The following is a 20,864-nucleotide window of genomic DNA, read 5'->3' as shown; positions in this document are numbered from 1 at the left end:
AAGAATTGGTTGAACAAGGAATAAAAGTGGAAAGGTCCCTTATCCTTAAAGAAACTATTAAAGAGATCCATATAAAAGAACCACATGACAAAACAAAGTACTAGTCTAAGAATAAGAATGTTACTAATAATTATGTCATAGGCACAAAAAATTCCTAACCAATTCTACACATGCAAGAACAAGTCCCTATTTAATATAACCAATGAATACCACCCTAGTACAATTATATGACACAAACCCAACAAAACTAACCAATACAAGTATGTTGCCTGGACACCAAAATTGCCTCAGTTCCTACCTTTTTGAGCTATGGTTATTCTCGGAATATGCCTCATTTTAAGCATTAAAATGGTCACTTACTCTCAATTTTTTTGAGAAATTTCACCCTTTGAATCCTCTAGCTAATCACCAGCTTCATCTAGTACTTCAAATTTTTAAAATTTGGTCCCCGAGTCAAAAGTTTTCATAGGTTAATGGAAGGAACCAAAATACATATTTTCAACTTGATCATTAACCATTAACCTCTAAAAAGGTTAAGATTAATTGTCAAAACATGTATTTTAATTTGAAAGCTTAACAATTAACCTCTCCATCAAAAGGTTAAGATAAGTTTGCAAAATTAACCTTTTAAAAGGTTAAGGTTTGGGGGTTTAAATACATATGCTGAAACAAATCATTAACCATTAACCTTTTTAAAAGAGGTTAACGTTCGAGTCCAAAATACACATTTCTAAGGTGGTTATTAACCTCTTTGATCAAGTTAGTAAAAGAAGAGAATTGAAAGGATGAACCACTGGCTAATGCTATTGCTAACTATTCAATGGGAGATAATCCAACAAAACTTCATCGCAAGAAAATGCAACAAAAAAGAAGAGAGAAAAGAGTGTCTAATCTCATTCATCAAGATGACAAAGAAATGATGAACATTGAAAATGCAGGTATCACAAGATCTACATTAGTGGATTCAACATATCTATGAAAATACAACATTTGGAGACGTGACTATGAGAATGACAATGCAGATTCTACAATGAAATTAATTAGAGATCAAATAATTATGGCCCAGGTATATGCAAGAATAGCCACATATATGAAAAAGGCTCAAGAAGTTAAGTTTGAAGAGGATGAGTAGGAATTGTTTGATTTAATGCTCAATCATGATTGCAAGATATGTAGAATATTGTCCAATTGAAATATTGAAAGGCATTTGACTGAATGTATCATGGAGAAGCTATCTCATTAAATGCACTCTATAGTTGATGAGAGCACAGTGCTAAAATGTGAACTTTCCAACAATGGAGAGTCTATGTTCGAGCCATGAGGAAGGGAGTCCATCTAGATTGAATGCTAATGATATGAAAAAATGTCATCTTCACAAGCCAAATGGAGATTTTGTTCTGCAAAGGCAATGTGCAAAGGGTGACATAAGAATTGTTTGACAAAAGAATTTGAAGATGCGGATGCTAAACCACTACCTTGGCTATAGCCATAGACATCAAGTTCATCTTTTGATTCTATTTGTAAAGTTGTAGGAGGAGCCACCATCTGGAAGAATGGTGGATATATGACCAAAGTTTAGATGAATAAATTGTTTGACATAGTTCCAGTTTTGATTCTTCATCAAAGTGTTGACTACGAAAGCATCATTCTTGAAAATAGTGATTTTTGTCACATTTGGCCATATGATAAGGATTTGATCATTCTTGGTTAATTTTGTTGAGGTTAATTAACCTCTCCCAAAACACATATTTTGGAAGTAGTTATTAATCATGAGAGGGTAGTTCTTAACCTCCATCTCTATAAAAGGGATCATTTTGGCTTTGTAAAGGGACCTTTTGGGATTTTAGAAAAAACGGAACACTATGCTAAAATTGTGATCCGAAGATGATATTTGGAAAGTGTGTACAAATTTTATCTTTGTAATCATAAATTCCTCTTAGGTTCTTGGTGCAAGAAAATAAAGGAACGTGTAATTTGAGTTCTCTCCTTCCAAATCTAAATTGCTAGAAATGTTGTTTCTCTTCGTAGAGAGCATTCTCATGGTATTGTGCATATGTTTATGAATCTTTGGATCAGCATTGTGCTAGTAATAGTTTTCAAGCGTAGATCTTGATTGTTGTTATTAGTGATTTTAAGTTAGTCCAGGAAAGCTTTGAATTTGTGTGGTGCATTCATCATCAATGGCTTTCTATTTATCTTTTAAATTTTGATTTCATTTTTATTTGAAAAACCTCAAAATTATATCATACGAGGGAGCTGCCCCTCTAAATGCAAAGGAAGGCTGCATAGCAAGGACCTATCCAACTGTTGCGAACAATTTGCCACATACACTCCATTGGGCCATTTTCAAGTGACAAATCTGTTTACCAATAGATTTTTGGCAACTCTATTAGGGATCAAACAAGAAATATTAATCAGTCACCTATGATGAAATAACATGGTATTGCCACATGAGAATGTTCTTCCAGTTCTCTAGCCGAATCTTGGTTTCCAAGACACATAGGAAGATATTATTTTAGATTTGAACACTCTAACCTGGAGGTGTAGACGAAGTTCTCAAAAATATCATCATGTAAATTAGGTTCTAGAAGAAGAAGAAGAATTCAGGAAAATCTTGCGAAGAGCTCCTATTGGTCACAATGTTGTAGTCATTGAAAGAATAGTTGCTATTTCAAGAAGGAACAGGAAAAACCTTGGTCACATCCAAGGTCAAGTAAATAATAATCAATAAGTCAGCTGATAAAGGTACCTTCCCTTGAATGAAGGTTGGTGACTCTATTTAGAAGATTGAATATTGGAGAATCTATTCGAGGTTCGAATTTAAAACATGGTTTCGTAAAAAGGTAAAATGGAAAGTGATAGTGACAATGATAGTGACGAGGAATACTTATCTTACTCAAAGAAACAAATTCCTAATGAGCCTCTACAGGTAAATTTCTTAAAGAATTTCTATGGTGGCAAGAGGCTAGATCCTAGAATGGTTTATCCTTATTGCAAATGTTTCAAAAGATCGAAAAAGATGATAGAAAAGATTATGGATTTCTTTCTCATGATCATGATTCTTTATTTGAAAAAAATTCAACATATAAAGAAGGCCTTGCTGAAAAATGTGCTTCATCTAAATTAGTGATGAAGAATAATAAAAGTATCTCTCATGCAGCTTGTCTGAACAAAATCAAATTTTTATTGATCCTAAGTAGGCTAGCTTCTTGAAGAGTTTCTATGGTGGGTGGAAACTAGACCCAGAAAATATCCATCCATCCTTGCTTCGAACTTTGCAAAAGATAGATGAAGAAGATGGTAAAGATAATTAGTTTTTCTCTCATAAGCCAAAATCATTTTCAAAAAGAAGTTTTGCATGTGAGCATAATGAAGAAATTGATTAGAAAAATGATTTATGTGAATTGAGGATGGATAATTGTGGTAAAAAAGGGGTCCCCACACCTGCACCTATTGCTCATCAAAATCATACTTCTGTTGATCCCAATCAAGTTGAGTTTTAAAAAAACTTCTATGGCAATGCATGCCTAGATCCTAACAAAGTTCATCCTTCTTTACTTCAAACACTGCAAGAACTTGAGAAAGAAAACCCATGCAAGAATTATTTCCTTGGTAACAAAACATCTCTCGATCCAAATATTGAAAGGAGTCATCTATATCTACATGCATGAAAGGAGATAAGGACTGTGTCTAATCAAGAAGATGGTCAAGAAATGAACTCTATAAAAGAAAAAGCATCTGCTAATGTATTAGGGCATCAGTGTGAAGATTTCAATACCTAGGAGAATATATTCAATCATCTTAATCCTAATTAGAAAGAAAAAGAAATACCAAATGTTTCTCAAGGAACTACACAACATATGATTAAAGATAAGGGAAATATGGATCAAGGTGAATTCAATACTACTTTTATTCCTACTTGGTGCCTCAATGCTTCAGATGATGACTTCCTCTATGGAGAAGACCTTCCTATTCATTCACCCCTAATCATTAATGATGAGAACTCTATTTTTGAAGTCGATTCCTTAGAATATATTTCACAATCTTCTATCATTACCACTGATGAAGAAATAACCTCAAGTGAAATCTTGTAGACATATCCATTAACTCCTGAGACGGAATTCTTTACTTTTGAGAATGTTGAAGAGTTTCTAGAAAGTGGTATGATCAGCACAAGAGTAGAAGATCAGTTTCAAGAGAAAGATGACGAGTCATCAAGAAATCCTCTTCAAGGTTACGTGCAAGTGGAATATGAAGCTTTCCCATTTTGTGAAGATGGTCATCAAGAAGAATCAATGAACCAAGTTTGTGAAAACATTGATGAAAAATTGATAATAGGTACAATGGAAATGGGAATTAAATATAGGCTTCAAGTAAGAGAAGATGACACATCAAGTTCTCACTCTTGCTCATGCATGAAACTGAATTTGAAGCATTCAAGTTCATAAATGGAGACAACAATGAAGAAAACATTGTATTGGTATCTCGCACTAGAGAAATACTTGGCCTTGAAGAAATGTATTATGATCTAATGATTGAAAAATTTGAAGATGAAGGCATAGATGATGATGATGCTCTTTTAAAAGAATTTCCCTTACATCAATGCCAACTGATGATCAATTCTCCTGATCAGATAGACTCATTAGAGGATGTGCGCACCAAAATGGAAAAGATGATTGTTTCTTCTTTGAGTGATCTGATGGGAGAAGAGGAAGAAATATATCATGGGAAGATTCAATGTGACAAGGATGTGCATTCATATTGGAATAATTTCATAGAGAATACCAACAAAATCATTCCTGTGGAAAGAAAGAGTGTCTGGTGTTAGAAATAAGTTCAGGAATTCATGATAACCACTTACTAGAATTCAAGTACAGGGCTTGTCAAATAGAGAAAAAGATCATAAATGCATTCAGGAACTTGAGATCCTTATACTTCAACTCTTTCAAAATAAAGCCGTGAATGACATGCAACATGAAGTAGAGTTGATTCTAAAGTCAGAAATTTTCGATGAAACATGGTTATTTGGATACATTCCTTTATCAAGTGATGTGAAACATGCTAGGAATCTCATAATTGGAATTCAAAGAGCAAACCTATACATGAGTCCACAAAAACCTTAAAGTTGCCACATGTCAGCATGCTATGGTATTTATTTTCCCTAGCCAGTTAATGGATTTGCATGATTATACCTTGAGTAACTAGAGGTAGGGAAACCTACCTTGTATATAGTTAAGATAGAAGTTTTTTTTGTTGTTGTTATGTTGTTTTGTTGTGCCTAGTATTTCTTTCAGTTCTCCTATTTTTGGTGTTTGTTCCCTCTTTTGCAAAGTGGTTCCTCATGTGACTCTATAGCCCAATGAATAATGCACTATTCTATTTTTTCTGGATTTGATTTTCATCTTAATAAAGTCCTTGTCCCCAGATAGAGCCAGTTGTTGGTCGGATATCAAAATTGCCTCAATTCCTACCATTTTGAGCTATGGTTATTCTCATAATATGGCTCATTTTAAGCATTAAAATGGTCCCTTACTCTCATATTTTTTGAGAAATTTTTCCCTTTGAATCCTCCAACTAATCACTAGCTTCGTCTAGCACTTCAAATTTTTAAAATCTAGTCCCCAAGTCAAAAGTTCTCACAAGTTAATGGAAGGAACCAAAATACATATTTTCAACTTGATCATTAACCATTAACCTCTAAAAAGGTTTAGACTAATTGTCAAAACAAGTATTTCACTTTGAAAGTTGAACCATCAACCTCTCCATCAAAAGGTTAAGATAAGTTTGCAAAATTAACCTTTTAAAGGGTTAAGGTTTGGGGGTCAAAACACGTATTCCGAAACAAATCATTAACCATTAACCTTTTATAAAAAGAGGTTAATGTTCGAGTCCAAAATATGTGTTTCCGAGGTGGTTATTAACCTCTCTAATCAAGTTAGTAAAATAAGAGAATTGAAAGGATGAACCACTGGCTAATGCTATTGCTAACTATTCAATTGGAGATAATCTAGCAAAACTTCAATGCAAGAAACTGCAACAACAAAGAAGAGATAAAAGAGTGGCTGATCTCATTCATCAAGATGACGAAGAAATAATGAGCATTAAAAATGCAAGTATCACAAGATCTAAATTAGTGGATTCAACATATCTGAGAAAATACAACATTTGGAGATGCGATTATGAGAATGACAATGTAGATTCCATAGTTAAATAATTAGAGATCAAATACTTATGGCTCAGGTATATTCAAGCATAGTCACAAATATGGAAAAGGTTCAAGAAGTTAAGTTTGAAGAGGATGAGTTGGAATTGTTTGATTTAATGCTCAATCATGACTACAAGATATGTAAAATACTGCCCAATTGAAATGTTGAAAGGCATTTGACTGAATGTATCATGGAGAAGCTACCTTATTAAATACACTCTATAGTTGATGAGAGACTGGTGCTAAAATGTAAAATTTCCAACAATGGAGAGTCTATGTTCAAGCCATGAGGAAGGGAGTCCATCTAGATTGCATGCTAATTATATGAAAAAAATGTCATCATCATAGGCCAAGTGGATATTTTTTTCTACAAAGACAATGTGCAAAGGGTGACACAAGAATTGTTTGACAAAAGAATTTGAAGATGTGGATGCTAAACTACCACCTTGGCTATAGCCATAGACATCAAGTTCATCTTTTGATTCTATTTGTAAATTTGCAGGAGGAGCCACCGTCTGGAAGAATGGTGGATATATGACCAAAGTTTAGATGAAGAAATTGTTTGACATAGCCCCAGTTTTGATTCTTCATCAAAGTGTTAACTACAAAAGCGTCATTCTTGAAAATAGTGATTTTTGTCACATTTGGCCATATGATATTAACCTCTCCTAAAACACATATTTTGGAAGTAGTTATTAACCATGAGAGGGTAGTTCTTAACCTCCATCTCTATAAAAGGGATTTTTTTGGCTTTGTAAAGGGACTTTTTGGGATATTAGAAAAAGGGAACACTATGCTAAAATTTTGAAAGAAGATGATATTTAGAAAGTGTGTACAAAATTTATCTTTGTAATCATAAATTCCTCTTAGGTTCTTGGTGCAATAAAATAAAAGAACGTGCAATTTGATTTCTCTCGTTCCAAATCTAAATTGTTAGAAATGTTGATTCTCTTTGCAGTGAGCATTCTCATGGTATTGTGCAGATGTTTTTGAATCTTTGTATCAACATTGTGCTAGTAATAGTCTTCAAGTGTACATCTTGATTGTTGTTATTAGCAGTTTTAAGTTAGTCTAGGAAATATTTGAAGTTGTGGGGTGCATTCATCATCAATGACTTTCTATTTATATTTTAAAGTTTGATTTCACTTTTATTTGAAAAACCTTAAAATTATATCATATGAGGGAGCTGCTCCTCTAAATGCAAAGGAAGGCCTCATATCAAGGGCCTATCTAACTGTTGTGAATAATTTGCCACATACACTCCATTGGGCCATTTTCAAGTGACAAATCTATTTAACAACAAAGTACAATAAAAAAGACACATCAATATACATGTAGCCCCATGATAGCTCGAGAAATATAGTAGGAAGTGAATCAAATCATACAACAAAGCTAAAAGTGAAATTATCCTAAATACATAGAATTCATGCCTTCAATAGAACCTATTAAGGTAGTAATGCATAAATTGACACAAAGCCACTTTTTTACCCTTACAAACATGAAGCACTATGAAGGGCCTGAAAAACTAGCATGATGGGATGAAAATGGCTATTATGAAAATCATATAACCAATAGACACAAGATGATTTCCTACATGCAACTGACACACTTGATCTAAAATTCATTGATTGAGGTGACATTGAAGTAAGACCCAACACATGCACCGTAAACCAAGATTACAACATCTTCAAAAATCCTTTAATGGATCATAACAAGGGAAAAGCTTCTACATTATGCACAAATAACCAAGCAAACCATACTTATGCTAAATCAGCTTCTAACTTGGTTATCAACACAATTATTGTTAGAGTTCTAGATACCAATTATGTTGTAACTACTTATCAAATGAAAATAATAGTACAAGGTGCCCCACTTGCAACTATTACACCAAATAAAGCATCTACCTAGCCATCAAGAAATATAATCTACTAGACCATTCAAAGAAGACCCCCTCACAAATATCAATCTATGAACTTCTTTTCATATAACCAAAAAAAAAAGTACTTAACAAAGCCTTGCAAAAACCTACTATTCTAAAAGATATACATGTTGATGATTTCCAAACCATGATTGCATAATGCACACTAGGTTGCCTTCATTGAAAAATAATTTTCAATTCATAAACCATCACATAATGATCCATTACACTTAGAGGTAGCATACACTTCCATAAAATCAAATGAGTCTTGATAAATGGTGGAGTTGGTCTAAATATTTTTACATTAAAGTTAGTTGAAACATTGGGCTATTGTAAGAGTTATGTTGATGTCACAAAGAAGAAAATAACCAAAGCATATGATTAAGAAGAATGCCCCTTAAAGGGTGTAATAAACTTACCAATGAAATTAGGTCCAACAACCCATGACACATCATTGCAAGTACTAGACCTAGAAATGAGATATAATATGCTCATAGGGAGACCATGGATCCATTCTATGCATATGGTATCTTCTACATCTCAAGGAGTATAAATTACCATACACATTGATAGAGACCCATTATTGTATTGCATCTAATTGAAGGTAGAAATTTCAAATCAAGGAAAAAATTACTAATAAACCTCAACAATTACCCCATTACCATGCATTGAATTCTTTAGTCTAAGCACATATACTAAAGAATCTAATTCTAAACTGAAGATCTAAATACAAGACATAGTTTGTGGATAATATTCCTATGTAGACTCATTATATGTAGGCAAGTTACCCCCCTTAACCTGTTACAATGGAAAGCCAAGAAAATTACTTTAGAGGAAGTGAAATTTGATATTTTTCTACCTACCCATTATCTTTGTGAGATGGGGAGGTCTGGAGGAAGAAGTTATTGTAGAAAACCTATCTTTTTGGTTGTACACAAATGAGCAGTTTCCACAACATATCATCCTAGTTCATGAGTATGGAAGGGGATGCAACATAGTTCAAAAGAAAGGATATAACTAGGTAAGAATGAGGTGTGAATTGTGGCACCCTTTTCAACTACCTAAAACTAAAAGAATTAAGGCCTAGGATATAGACCACTTGTCAATAATAACACTGCATTTTGGTTACCTTTTTACATCAATTCTTGCACTTATAAATAAGTGATACATTAGAGGAGTCACTTTTAAACACCAAATCCAAAAAATATTAATGGGAATTTTCTCGCACTTCCAACAAGCTTCATTTAAACATAATTATTCTCTGACTATCTTTACAAGATGGACTAATGCACAATAATGCCTAGATTGAAGATTTTTGGAATAGATTTGAATCCTTATCTTTATCCTCTTCTGAAACTCCCTAAATCATATTTTGAAACCTACATCAATACCATTACCAAACCCCCCATATCATCCTTCCAAACTAATGATAGCATAGAAATGGTCCATCTCAAACTAATCGATTGGGGTCAACAAAATCCATTGATCATGGATGTCTTTAGGAAGAACAAATAAATTGTTAAGTTTTTAGGACTATGAAAAGCATACCAATAGGAGATCATAAGAGAAGGTTGATGTAGGAGCATCTTGGATCTTTGAGCAATAATGTATCAACCAAAAATATTTCTTTTTTTCTATACCAGTCAGTTGTTCATGAAATATCCATTGCTTCTTTTGGTTTCTCCTTGTGTGCAATTGTTATCATGTCGAGGACCTATCCTAGATCCTTTTGCTAAGTGCATGATCTCTTATGTTCTATCAGCTTCAAGTTCTACATCATTATTTGCAGTCTCTATTTTCTTGTTGTTTTCATCCAGCAAGGCATGTTGTTCTAATTGGCACAATTTTCTATACTTACATAGTATCTTGCACAGTTGGGAGCTAACTCCTAATACATGTGTGGACCCATCTTTAAGTGTGTGTGACTTAATGTTGTCCTTTTCTTGGATTTTGGTTACTCTTCCAAGAATAAACCTATATTGTAGTTAAATGCTTGGCTAGCTGACTTGTGTCTTAGCTAGCTATATAAGAAGTTTGATTAGATGTAAGCGAGAGCATTCTTGGAGGAAGTAAAGATAGAAGATTCAAACTTGGACTCCAAAATTGTAATTCTTAATTTTGTATAAGGCTGCAACTCGGAAGACCCCATAGTTGGGCATGTTTTTGTTTTGTACGCAAAGTTAAATAATTACACCTATGAATATGCTACATCTCGCCTTGTGTTCTTTGTTGTTATATGATTTTATGTGTAACTCTAGGTAGGGGAGTGTTGGTAGGTTTAAGTTGAGATTATTTCTCTCTTATCCTTCACTTTCACTTTAGTCCTTGCATTAGGTGCTATCAGAGTAGAGTTCTTTCTTATGGCTTGGATCGTGGAGAACCTTGTTGAATTTGGTTGTAGGATGGCAGATCTGAAATCTGACCTATAACTTGTAGACAGATATGATCTTGTAGGAACTATTGTCAGAATGGTTTGAGGTAGAGGAAATGTTGACAATCCTATTATGGACATGTTGAGGTAAATTGCAACAAGGCTTGAAGTTGTTGACATAATGTAGAGAAGAGATGTACCTCATAAGGATGTTAGTGATGATGAAGATCATAATTAGAGAAGGGAATGAATGAAAAACTACTTAAAAGACTAATGAAGGTTTGTATGAGTGGTTGGTTATGCCTTTTGGTTTAACTAATGCACCGAGTACCTTTATGAGGCTGATCAATGAGGTTTTGAAGAGATTCTTGGGTAAGTTTGTAATTGTATATCTTGATGACATTTTGATATTAAGTAAAACTAGCAAAGAGCATCTTTAGCATATCAGACAAGTATTATAAATTTTTTTGATTAATTTAAAGAAATATTCATTTATGAAGAAAGAAATTGTGTATCTTAATTTTTTCATTTCAACTGATGGTTTGGAGATGGGTCCTGAGAAGGTAAAAGTTATTCTTGAGTGGCCTATACCTAAGGATGTTGGAGAGGTTATGCTCATTTCATGGGTTGGAAAGTTTTTATAGGAAGTTTATCAAAAATTTCAGTTTTATTTGCAATGCTATGAAAGAGACTATGAGAGGAGATAAAGGGGATTTCAAGTAGACACAGGGAGCATAGAAGAGCTTTGAAATATCAAAACAAAAGATTGCATAATTGCCTGCACTTGCTTTTCCTAATTTTAGTAAAGTTTATCAAGTTGAATGTGATGCTAGTGAAAGTCCTATAGGATTTTTTTTGAGTCAAGAAGGAAGACTTGTAGCTTCCTTTAGTGAGAAATCAAATGATGCTAAGTTAAAATATTTGGTTTATGATCATGAATTCTATGCTATTATTCAAGCTTTTAAGAAATGGAGACATTATTTGACGCTTAAAGATTTTGTATTGTATACTAACAATAAAGCTTTGCAGTATTGGGAAGTTAGAATAAATTAAATTAGAGACACATGAAGTTAGAATAAATTGAATCAAAGACACATGAAGTGGGTTGAGATATTGAAAAACTTTTCCTTTTCATTGAAACATAAGAGTGGACAATCAAACTGTTAGGATTAACCACAGATAGAAATAATAGTTACATGGAAATATAACTAATATCAAAAAATAATAGATCACATAGAAGAGAATACAAGACACTGAGAATTAACGTGGTTCACTCAATCCCTAGGCTACATCCACCAACATCAAGTCCAATATTATTACTATCCAATGATTATAATTTGCAATCCATTACAGCTCAATACTGTCACAAGAAGCTACAATATCACCATTCATTATGAAATCCTAACCCTAAGCCTTTATATACAAGCATTTTATCACTTACAAAATTAGGGCTAGAATAAGTCATCCAATAGAAGAATAACAACCGATGCCTTTTACAATATAAGGTCATTTTTGGTTTCGAGGGCACTACCCCCTGACCCTATCTTGGGGGCACTACCTCCAAACCCCTATAGAAATAATCTAGGGAGAAACCATGTTGAAAAAACCTTTGAGCCTGATTAGGCTTCACATCACAATAATCTCCCACTTGGAGACTGATCAAACTCCATAATAATAACCTCCCACTTAGAGGTTGATCATAGCACTGCTAAACTTGTAGCTTCCACTAGAATATCAAACCACCTTGGACTCTGTTGTTCTTTTATTTTGTTCAGTCTAGAAGACCAGCTAAAGCTAAAGAGGAGTTTAAATTCTCCCTTGTTATTGTCTTGGTAAACATATTTGCTAGATTATCATCTATATGTATCTTCTCTAGCTTTAACTGTCCATCATCCAAAACTGACCAAATGAAATGGTACCACAACTATATATGTTTTGTCTTTGAATGTAGAGTAGAATTCTTCACAAGATGAATGGAACTTTGGTTATCTATGAACAAATAACTATCCCTCTATGGGTGCCCCAATTCTTCCATGAAGAATTGAAGCCATATCATCTCCTTGGCTACCTCTGTAGTAACAACATACTCTGCCTTTATAGTGGATATAACATTAACCTTCTGCAACTGAGAAACCCAACTCATTATTGCCCCACCAACAATAAATATATAACCTATAGTACTCCACCTAGTATCAATATCCCTTTCCAAATCTAAGTCAACATAGCCCTGCAAATTAGTAGTAGAGCCCCCAAAATGTAAATACTTATTGGATGTTCCTCTCAAATATCTGAGAATCCATTTAACTACATTCTAATGCTCAATTCCTGGATAACTCATATACCTGCTAATGATTCTCACTACATGTGCAATATCTGGCCTTATACATACTGTAGCGTACATCAAGCTTCCTATAGCTGAAGCATAAGGTACCTTAGATATCTTAGTCTCATATTCTTGTGTCTTTGGACACATCTCCTTAGTCAATTTCAAATGACCAGGTAAAGGTGTGTTGACAACTTTAGCATTCTCCATAGAGATATGTTGCAACACCTTCATAATATAATCAACCTCAAATAACGTTAATTTTCTATTTTTTTCGATCTCTCCAAATTTTCATACCAAGGATTTTCTTTGTTACCCCCAAATCCTTCATAGAAAATGAATGTGCTAACTATTCTTTTAACCCCTTAATGTGATCCATGTTAGACCATCTAGAAGCATATCATCAACATATAAACATAAAATAATATAGATGTCATCATCTAACCTCTTAAAATAAACAATGATATGAATGGTACCTACTATATCCATGCTCATGCATAAAACTGTCAAATTTCAGATGCCATTGTTGAGGTGCTTGCTTCAAGCCATATAAAATTTTCTTCAATTCTCCTTACCTTGGACCTCAAGCCCTTGTAGTTGTGCTATATATATATCTCTTCATCCAAATCACCATGAAGAAATTTTGTTTTAACATCAAGCTACTCCAAATGCAAATCGTAAGTAGCCATAATACTTAACACAATACAAATAGAAGTAATTTTAACAACAAAAGAAAATATCTCATCAAAATCAGTGCCCTTTCTTTGTGCAAATAGTTTTACAACTAACCTGGCTTTAAATATTTTCTTACCTCCATCCTCTTCTTTTAACCTGTAAACCCATTAATTCTATAAATTCCTTCAACCTACAGGCAACTTGCATAAATCCCATGTCTTAATTTTTAGTAAAGAGTCCATTTCTTCTTTCATTACAGACTCTCACTAAATCTTTGTATCCACCTGTACAACTTCATCATAACATTTAGGTTCACCAATGTTAATAAGTAAAATAGATTAAAAAGAAGGAGAAAATCTTTCTGGGGTTCTACATAGCCTTGTTGATCATCTAACATTCATTGGGGTGTGTGGTTTTTTTGTTGTAGATCATGAGGAAGTATTGGAACATCATATTTTGGAGTATCATCCAATTCTACATAATCATTTTCTTTCTTCTCATACTGCTACAACATATCTTTGTACAACACTTTCTCATTGACTATGACATCCCTACTTCTTATAATTTTACAATTTTCAAAATCCCAAAGCCTATAACCAAATTCATCAATGCCATATCCAAAAAATACACATTTTTTTTTGACTTAGCTTCTAGCTTGGTTCTATTTTCAGAATCTATATGTGCAAATGCTTCACAACCAGAAGTTTTGATAAAATAATAACTCACCTTCTTACCAGTCCATGCTTCCTTTGGAATACCACAACCCAAAGGAGTAGAGGGACCTCTATTAATCAAATATATAGTGGTATTGATAGCCTCCATCCACATGTTCAAGGGAAACCCAACATACAAGCTCATGCTCCTTGCACACTCCATTATTGTCTTGTGCATGCATTCAACCACTCCATTTTCCTATGGAGTCCTTGGAACACTTTCATGTCTATGAAGACCATTAGTGAAGAAATAATTTTCAATTTCATGACTCCAATTGTAAGGCCCCATCTAATTAAGGACTTGTAAGACCATTAGTTTGACCACAATATCATTTGATTAGAGAACATTTGCAAATATTAATATTTTCATTAGAAAACATTACATGGCTTATACAATAACATGCTTAGGTAGAATCCATATATGATTTATTGTGATCTAGCATTGTTGTTCAATTAATTAGGTTTGACTTATCATATGTAACCATTTGAATACTATGTGAAAATGTGTATGATATATTTGATATAGTACAATTTTTCTTACTTAAAGGGAGAATAGGGTGAAGTTATTAAACCTATGAATACAACCTTATTGCCATAGATGTTGTTTTACAAGGGATGTAACGAATGTGCAAGTTAGACTCAACTTATGATCAACTAGGGATTCTTTCACACAATTGACAATGGTTACAAATAGAAGTATTTGGACTTCTCTACCTGATGACATGATAGTTTATATGTGGAATTGATAGCATTAGATCTAATTCACACTATGATGGTATGTTCATATCTTGATTAGCTAATGAAAGTGATCTAATGGATAAGCACCTTATATTGTTTCATTTTATCTCATGGTGATAATTGGATAGTTTTAGTAAATAAACTATGGTCAATTTAATGGTATATATATTGTGTCGTGATGAATACTTTTTGCATAAGGTAATTATGAAAATGGAAATCAAGCTTGGGTTATGTGATTATGATCCTAATGTAAATAATGCATATTTATACATTCATATATTAGGGATAGTCTGTTGATTTAGGTAGATGATGTGAATTGCTTACGCTATATATGTAAATGATTTTGTGAGTTATTGATGTTTGAATTGAAATGTATAGGAAAATATCCATGGAAGTAATTCAAAGAGATGGGACAATCATATGGACAACAATTGGATCTACAATACTCAATGCCACGCGATTATTTATAGATTGGATCACTTGAAAGTTGCATTACATAAGGGAAGGCACTTTGATGAAAATGTATTATTTAGAATGTGTTTACTCAAATATTTATCTCTAACTTATGTTTGTTAGGGTTGTGAGAATGGGATTTAGGTTATACTTCAAAAGTTAAATGTAATTTTAATTTGAGGTTCAAGGGGGGAAATGAGGTCCTAGAGGGTAACTAAGGTAAAATTAACCTACCCTAGTTATATTACCTTGGGTTAGGGGCTATTTTCAAGTCAAATCATGGTCCCCATTATGATTATGACTCCCCAAATGGGCCATTTTTCAAAAGTGACAAAAATGAGAAGTGAGAGACACACTCCATGCCTTCTCCCATTTTTAGGAGATGTGACATATTGAGTGGGAGACACTGAAGGACATAAATCCTTGTGCCATCATTAAAATAATGGGGATAGAAAGAGGTAGTTAGGGTTTTTAAGAAGAAAGTGAGAAGACATTTTTCTTGTTCACCCACTCTCCATTCTTGGAGATAGGAAGAGATAGCCAAAATTTGCAGCTTGAGTAGAAGGGTTAGGAAGATGGAGATGGAGATGGAGGGAGATTTTTTTTGAAGACAAAAATTAGGGGAGAGCTTATTAGAAAGATAAGTGTTCCTTTCCTTTATCCTTTCATTTATAATAGGATGCTTATCTAATGGAATGTGTGGCCCTTGAGGAAGTTTATGTAATTGAAAGTTCATTGTAATAAAGATCACTTGTAGAGAAACCAATGATCTCCTTGGTGTGTAGAGATCCCATGCTTGGGGGTATGGCTAGGGCTCAAGAGGCCTCATGATGTCATTATGGTAGGGTGGAAACGAACATGTTATATGCATTTTGGTAATCATTCTTGTAATCTTACAAGGAAATGCAAATGGAACTTGTGGATTTTATGCCTTGTTGATTTATTCAAGCAGTGCTTAGTGAAGCTTGTATTTGTTGTAATATATATATTTTTTAAATGGTACTTTTCATTGGGTTTCTTTTGAAATGTAATAATTATTTAGCTTGATGGTAAAATATTTCTATTGTAAATAGTTATAAATATACCATTGTTAAATAAATAATAGGTATTACTCATTGTTGGTTTGTAAGAAAGTTAGATGGATACATATTTCAAATTATAACATGTAGTATTGACTAAAGCACATATTTATTATAATTGGTTTTATCTACAAATGATTCAATAATCAAAAAGGAAAAGCAAAAGTGGTAGATCTTATGTCTTGTAAATGGAAATGTATACTATAGATTTATTACTATCAACTTTATCTTCAAATATATAAAAAAGTTAGTACCTCAAAGAAAAAAGAAAAAAATTGTGCATTTTGGGTAAGATAAAGTGGGCATGACACCAATAATCACCACCATTATTAGATTTGAGACATTTTATTCTTTTAACAGTCTCATTTTCAACCAAGCATTTCCATTTCTTAAAAGTTTTAAATACATCAATTTTTTGTCTAAGGAAATAAAACCATACTTTTCTAGTTGCATCATCAATAAATGTAACATAATAATAAGAGCCACCAAGGGGAGATACTTGAGCTAGTCCCAATACATCTACATGCACAAGCTCTAATTTCTCATTTTTCTTTTCCTTACCACTCTTCACAAAACTCACTCTCTTTTGTTTTCCATACACCTAACTTTCATAGAAATCCATATTAACATATTTCAAGCTCGGTAAAACTTTATTTCAATGAAGTAATTTCATACCTTTCTCACTTATGTGCCCAATTTTGTGGTGCCATAACATTGTATTAGAATCTACAACATTTGTTTGTTCACCTTGCTCAACTACAACAACTATTCTTGAACAATCATTTTTCTCTAAAACAATCAAAGTAGAAGGAATAGTATGTCTTGTACAAAGATACAAGGTGCCTACTTTCACACCTTTTTGCTACTACAAGGGAACCTTTTGAAACCTTCCAATTTTTATCATTAAAAGTAACTACACAACCCTCATCATTGAGTTTCCTTGCTGAAATTAAATTCCTACTCAGCCTTGGAACATGTCTTACCTCATGTAGTAGCCAATGATTCCCATTCTACAACTTAATCAGCTTTCCCTTTCCAACAATTTGATAGGGTTCATTATCCCCCAAATAAACAAGCCCAAAATCCCCTTGGACATAATCAATAAAATAACCTCTAACATGAAATGAAGCCTCGAAATCTAAAACCCATGAATCATCAACATTTTCTAAAGAAATAAGCAAAGCATCCTCTTTAGATTTGCTACTTACCACATTTTCCTCCTTATTCCCTTCTGGCTTACCTCCTTCATTATTCTTTCAAGTCTAACAATCTTTCCTCTTATGCCTTGGCTTCCCATAGTACCATAAATCTCTTTATCCTCTAGATTAAGACCTCTTCCCCTTGAATTTCCTCTTGATTTCCCATGATTTTGAAAATTACTTCTTCTCTTAGCCATGCTACCTCTACTGTGTGCATTCAAAGCACTTCTTGATGTAGATCCATCTAAGGTTTTCCTTACGCAAAATAACACCAATCACATCATCAAATTTTAGGGTATTAGATCCATAAACATAATTTCTCACAACTAGTACCAAACCATTCCAACTTTCTGGCAAAGAATTCAAAATCAAGAGAGCCCTAATTTTTTCATCAAACTTGATAATCATACAAGATAACTGACTAGTAATAGTATTAAACTCATTTAAATGATCTACAATAGATCCACCTTTTTCCATCTTCATATTAAATAAACACTTCATTTGAAATACCTTATTTGAAGTGAAGGGCTTTTCATACGATTTCACTAGGGTTTGCATCGACTCTTTCGTCGTGTTTTCTTTTGTAATGTTAAATGTCACCGATAGTTCTAGGCATAATCGAATGATTCCAAGTTCGTCTGTCATAGTTCCCTGTTTCTTTGTTTTTCCTTCCAATGGCTTCCATAAATCCTTCTGATAAAGATAGTCCTCCATTTAAATTTTTCATAATTGAAAGTTCTTTCCTTTAAACTTCTCAACCTTCATCTTACCCTCATCTACCACTGCTAATAAGACTCCCACTCAATAGTAGACTCCCACTCAATCGTGAGACCTTCCTGAAGAGGATCGCTAAAAAAAATGATGACAGTCTAGCTTTGATACCACTTATTAAGATTAACCACAGACATAAATAATAGTTACATGCAAATACAACCAATATTAGAAAATAATAAATCTCACAAAAGAGAACACAAGACACCAAGATTTAAGGTGGTTCACACAATCGCTAGGCTACATCCACCAACAACAAGTCCAATATTATTACTATCTAGTTATTACAATTTGCAATCCTTTATAGCTCAATACTTTCACAAGAAGCTACAATATCACCATTCATTATAAAATCCTAAGCTAAGCTTTTTTATACAAGCATTTTATCACTTACAAAATTAGGGCTAGAATAAGTCATCCAATAGAAAAATAACAGTCAACACATTTTATAATATAAGGTCATTTTTGGCTTTAAGGCCAGTACCTCTTAACCTCGCCTTGGGGGTGTTGCCCCCAAACCCCCATAGAAATAATCTGGGGAGAAATTAGGCCGAATAAACCTTTGTGTCTAATTAGGCTTTACATCACAACACAAAAAGGGTGTTGATGCTTTGAGCAGAAGAAGGAATTTGTTGACAAAAATGAGAGTTAAGGTACTTAGTTTTAATGACTTGAAGTATTTGTATGAAACTGATCTCGATTTTGTAGAACCTTGGAAATCTTGTAAAGATTAGATGGTGAGACATAAGTGGAACAGATATTTAATTTAGGAAGACATGTTGTTTAAGGGTGTTCAATTGTGCATACCTAGAGGATCTATGAGAGAGAACATCATGAAGGAGAAACATTGTGGTGGACTTGCTAGATATTTTAGGATTGATACAACAATAAAGTTGATTTCAGATAGATACTTTCGACCGTAGATTTATAAGCATGTGCAAAAGATGGTTAGAAGTTGTAGAATTTGTGAAACAACAAAATACACTCGTCAGAACATGAGATTGTATTCACCATTTCTTGTGCCTTGTAAGCCTTGGGAAGATATTAATATGGATTTTTTCCTTGGATTACCTAGAATTCAAAGAGGCAATGATTCTATTTTGGTAGTAGTTATTTTTAAAATGGCTCATTTCATAACTTGTAAGAAGACATCTGATGCAATACGTGTGGCTAAATTATTCTTTAAGGAAGTTGTATGATTGCACAACTTGCCTAAAACTACTATTTCAGATAGATATACTAAGTTTACAAGTTATTTTTGGAGGACACTTTGGAAGAAACTAAATACATAATTGAAGTCTAGTTCTACATTTCATCCACAAAGAGATGGACAAACTAAAGTTGTGACATAAGTTTGGGTAACTTGTTGAGATGTTTGGTATTGGAAGGTTTTATGGTAAACAAGATACTGAGAGGAGGGCGGGTGAATCAAGATCTCAAACTATAACTTCAAAATCAAATTACTAAATTCATACCTAATTCATCTCATACCTCAAATCTAACATTAAAATTGTAATGTTAAAACATAAATGAAATACATCATATCCATGAAAGATTCAACACATAACACAATGATTTGGTAACTTAGAAACACTTCAATGTGAAGGTAAAATTGGGGTGGGGATGAAACCCACAAATCTTCACTATTGAAACAATAAAGCTAACCTATTAGGGTTACAATGTTTGATCATAAGATACGATCTACCCTATGATGGGTATGTCCTATTAAAATCTTTAGAGACTATTAGGTCTCACCTTGTTAAAGGATTTTACACTTATAACAAAGTAAGGACTCTGTTAGGAGGTTTACATAGATATGTTAACACTCTATTAAGAGATTTACCCTGATTCAATTACCTATAACTGATTCAGTACATAGCCCTCAATTTTGTCTATAAGTGGGTCTTAGGTCTTCACTTTGCAATGTCTCTGATCTGAGCTCCCAATTTGATATATCTATCCAATCCTTCACTCCTCTGATTTCCCTTTATCTGATCTGATATCAAACTTAGTCTTTTCTCTTCAGACATGCATACATACATTCACTCATTCATTCATTTATTCATACATACATTCATTCATTCATTCACGCATACAAATTATAGGGTCAGTATCCTCCTTAAATAGATTTTCTATGAAAGTTCTAGATCTTTATCGATGGTTTACAATTCATCATCTTTTTCCATTTCTATCTAATTCTATGATTGGTTGAATTACATACCTCAAGATCGTTATCTTTTGAAATGACATGTGATCATCTCCTTAGCTGGCTCTACAAATATTAAATGTCATATATAAGTCAGCCAAAATGGTTTACATATGTGTCTATACTATTACAAACTCATATGGTAAAATTGAACTACTCGGTACTTGAATGTTTTAACACTCAACCATGTTGACTCATCCAATTTAAGGCCTA

This window comes from Cupressus sempervirens, chromosome 10 (genome assembly GCF_028749045.1).
Source record: "Cupressus sempervirens isolate cs-2001-9-10 chromosome 10, ASM2874904v1, whole genome shotgun sequence".
NCBI classification, from domain to species: Eukaryota; Viridiplantae; Streptophyta; class Pinopsida; order Cupressales; family Cupressaceae; genus Cupressus; species Cupressus sempervirens.
This window is presented reverse-complemented; position numbering follows the sequence as displayed.